The following is a 3,736-nucleotide window of genomic DNA, read 5'->3' on the forward strand; positions in this document are numbered from 1 at the left end:
CGTTGCAAAAGTCCAAGTGCATCTTTGCTCACTGGCATCCCTTCCCTCCCCACGTTGTCCCCTTCTTCCCTAGTTCCCAACCCCTAGACATCTATTTCCAGCAGGCACCTACCCACGAGGTCCTTTACTTCCCCTGACACACCCCAGGGAATGAGGGGCCAGGATGGAATGGAAGCGTGGTGACAGATGATGTTTGGGCAGGGAGCTCTGGGGGGGACTCTCCTTGGTGCCACTCAAATTCTGCCCCTTCCCACCATCACTTCCAAACCCTGCAGTCTCCATGGCCTTAAGGCATTTGAAGTCCAGTTGGAAAGACAGAACTTGTGAAGAAGTAGCCATGCAGAAAGGCTGCATGGACAGCCTGCGAGTCACTGCCCTGGGCCCATGCCCCTCTCTCCCTCTGCCTGCCAGGCATCCACCCAGCCTGGAAAATACCATGACCGGAGCTGTCTGACATCCACAACTAGGCCAGTCTCCCTCTCCCACTCCCACCTCCTCTGGGCCTGCCTCTGTCACATACCAATCACTGTCCTGTGATGTTGCTCTCCCCAACTAAGCAGGATAGTCCAAGGGGCAAGGACCGAGAGCCAAGGACCACATTCCAAGTGACTTTGTACCCAGAAAGTGAAAGTGCCAGTAAATGGTGACTTAGTAATACTCTAAGGTCCTGGAAGGTTTGCATGGTGGCTGGCTGGGTTGCGACCTGGGGAGCCAGCCCGTGGGGAGGAGCCTCCTTCAGCTGGACTGTACACACCACGCCTCAGATGTCCAGAAGAGAACCCAGTCCTGTCCCATTACCAAGGACACAGCGAGAAGGTCCCTTCCTTTCTCTCTCGTGTCTAGGCTGCCCCTATTCTCATCTGAGCCTCCTCAGCGCTGTCTCTGATCATTATACTAGTCACTCACCACACTTGGCTACACATAAAATTCTAGCCCTTTGAGGCTGAAACACAGCTGATTCTATGAACACCTCCTATTGGTGCTGCCTCCACATTTCCGTGACCTCTGACCTTTGACCTCATTGTTGTCACCTCACCTGGCCATGCTTTTCCTTGCTGTTCCCCACTGACCTTTACTGGGAACTCAGCTTTCCCCCATCATTTTCCCCAAAACCATTCCGTAGAAGCATTTGTGTGCCGCCAAACGTACTGAAGGTTTGGGGAAGGAAACCTCAGAGGCACAATTTGAAATTAAGTATCGAACATCTCTGTTTTGAAAGCTTCCAGCAGCCTCTGAGGGTTCCCCACAGGCCTCTGAGTCTCTAAGCTCCTGCTGTCTGCACTGTGGTGCTCCCTCCCTCCCCTCTACAGACTCCGTCGTCCTGCAGGGCCTCCTCCGCAGTGTCCCCTCTCTTTGCGATGTGAGCCTGTCTGGGTCCAGACCTCTGTCCTCTGGCCCACAGATGCGTGAGCATGCTCCTTGACAAAAGTGGCCACTCTCCTTCTCTACCCTCTTTGCCTAGTTGGCTCACCTTGGTGTAAAAATTCTGCACATCCTAAGGGAAGCCCTAATTCCCAGCGACGACCTTACTACGGCCAGCTGCCTTCCAGAACAGCGAAGCCCTCAGCACCCAGCCTAGAGTCTCATGGTCCCCTGACTTCATCTTTGAAGAAAATGTCAGACAGATCTATTTGTAGAATGATTCCACAGATATTCATCCTACCTTGTAAATTGTAAGCTCCCCACCAAGTCACCATCAAGTGAAAGAATACATTAATGACAGAAAGAGCATCCTCCGCAGAAGAAACCAAATGTTCAAAACACAGAGGTGGGGGAAAACCATGACATAATCAGGAAACAAAAAGTAGTTTAAAATGTCTGCACTGGTAAGGTCCCCACTGGCCCACCTGGCTTCTTTGCACAAGTGAGCAAAAAGTGCCTTTCCTTCTTGGTGTGTGTGACCCCTCGCCAGGGCTCACAGGCGGCTGCATTTCCGCCCCTACCTGCCCCCCTGGCCAGATCACGTGTGCAGGGCACCACCTGCACAAACACCGGAGGTAGCCCCGCTGCGTTGGGGAGTGGCGGGGGAGGTAAACAGGGACTAGCTCATGCTAAGCCTGGAACTTCGTTACTTCTTTCCCGGATCGCTGCACCAGCTTCTCCACCGTCACCCATCTCTGTCTTCAAGCTCTCCTCTTCCAATTCACCCTACCACCACAGCAAGAATGATCTTTGTTAAATGTAAGTCTTGTGTTGCCTATCCCTGTCAGATTCTCTACAAAGTTTCCTAGCCTCGCAGGACACCCTATGAAAACTGCCAGCAGTACCGTCAGGGTTCAGTCCTTGGCGCTCCATCTCTACTGCAGCCAAAGAGAGGCTGTTCGGCAGAGTGGTTAAGAGCAGGGACTTGGTAGCCTGACATTCTGGAACCTTCTGGCTCTGCCCCTAGCTAACATGATCCCAGGAAAGCTGCTTAACCTCTCTGACTCCCTTCTACAAATTGGAGATGTTAACTGCAGCTACTTCATAGTAGAGACATTGAAGGGATACATAAGTATAAGTATCTACATAAAGTATTCTTAACAGTGACTGGCACATAAAGTCATAATTAAACTCAGTAAACATTAGCTATTATTGCTACTAGTAGAGCTGAGATGGGCGCACAGGATGCTTGACACTACGTCGTCTGTTATTTCAGAGCCAGCACAATGCGCTGTCAGAGCAAAGCAGGGGAGTGGTTAATTTTTCCTGAGGAATCAGGAAAGGCCATAGCAGAAAAGTTCATGATGGAGCTGGACTTTGGAAGATGAGTAGGAGTTTTCTAGGACAAGTCACAAGCAGGAGGGATGGCATGAACCAAGGCGGCAAGGTGCAAAAAGTGCACGGCACGTTCCCACAGAATAGGGACACTGCTCATTTGCAAATATGGACCTTGCACATTTAATCTCCCTTTACAAATCATGTTTCTTTCCAGCCTCTTGGCTCGAAGGCAGAGAGCTCTGAGATTCATTGGCCAGAGACCAATGCGGATTCTGCATCTGAGCCCTGATGCAGCAGCTGCCCCAGCCCCACTCGTGTCTCCCAGGCCAGCACCAGCGCTGCTTGCTGGGTGACTTCCTGTGGAAAGCCCTTCAGCGCTGTACCGGGGCCGGTGGGGGGCGGTGCTTGCTGTGAACCTTCTGCAAAGTTTCTCAGGGACTTGAGCCCTGGCTGCCCACGGTGCTAACCTGTCCATGACTGCATCCTAAACAGCCACCTTCCCTAATGAGGAAACACTGTCACATTTCCTCACGTGCCTGTGGCCTCTTGGGATCCCCCGACAAATAGACTACTTGTACCTGCTTTTATGTGCTACTTCTGGCAAACCAAACTCAGTCTTTTGAGACTCTGAGGTCCGTGTGACCGAGCTTGATTTTGCTACTACTTGCTTTGTGAGCACCCCTGGGTCCCACCATACCTCAGTTTCTTCATTCTTAATGAGAGTGGGGCAGGGGCTGCAGAGATAGGAATTAGCGGAGATGGGATCTAGGAGTCTTCTAATGCCAGCATGGCATGCTTTTGACTCAATCCCAGCTCTGGGGCAGGTTGGGGGGGCAGTGGGCAGTGGTGGAGTTGGTGTACAAGGAAAGCAAGCCACACACCGACACGCTGGGTGGAAACAGCGCAAAGAGAGAAACCCTGGAAGATAGTTTCTGGAGAATTGAAATGGTTTGCCATGAGCAATAACGACATTAAGAAGTTGCTTTGGACTGTGAAAGGCTGATGTTTAAAAACCAATCGTGCTCTTAAAAATACC

The sequence above is a fragment of the Mustela putorius genome, unplaced genomic scaffold (assembly GCF_011764305.1).
Source record: "Mustela putorius furo isolate JIRA1106 unplaced genomic scaffold, ASM1176430v1.1 tig00003853_pilon_pilon_pilon, whole genome shotgun sequence".
NCBI lineage: Eukaryota > Metazoa > Chordata > Mammalia > Carnivora > Mustelidae > Mustela > Mustela putorius.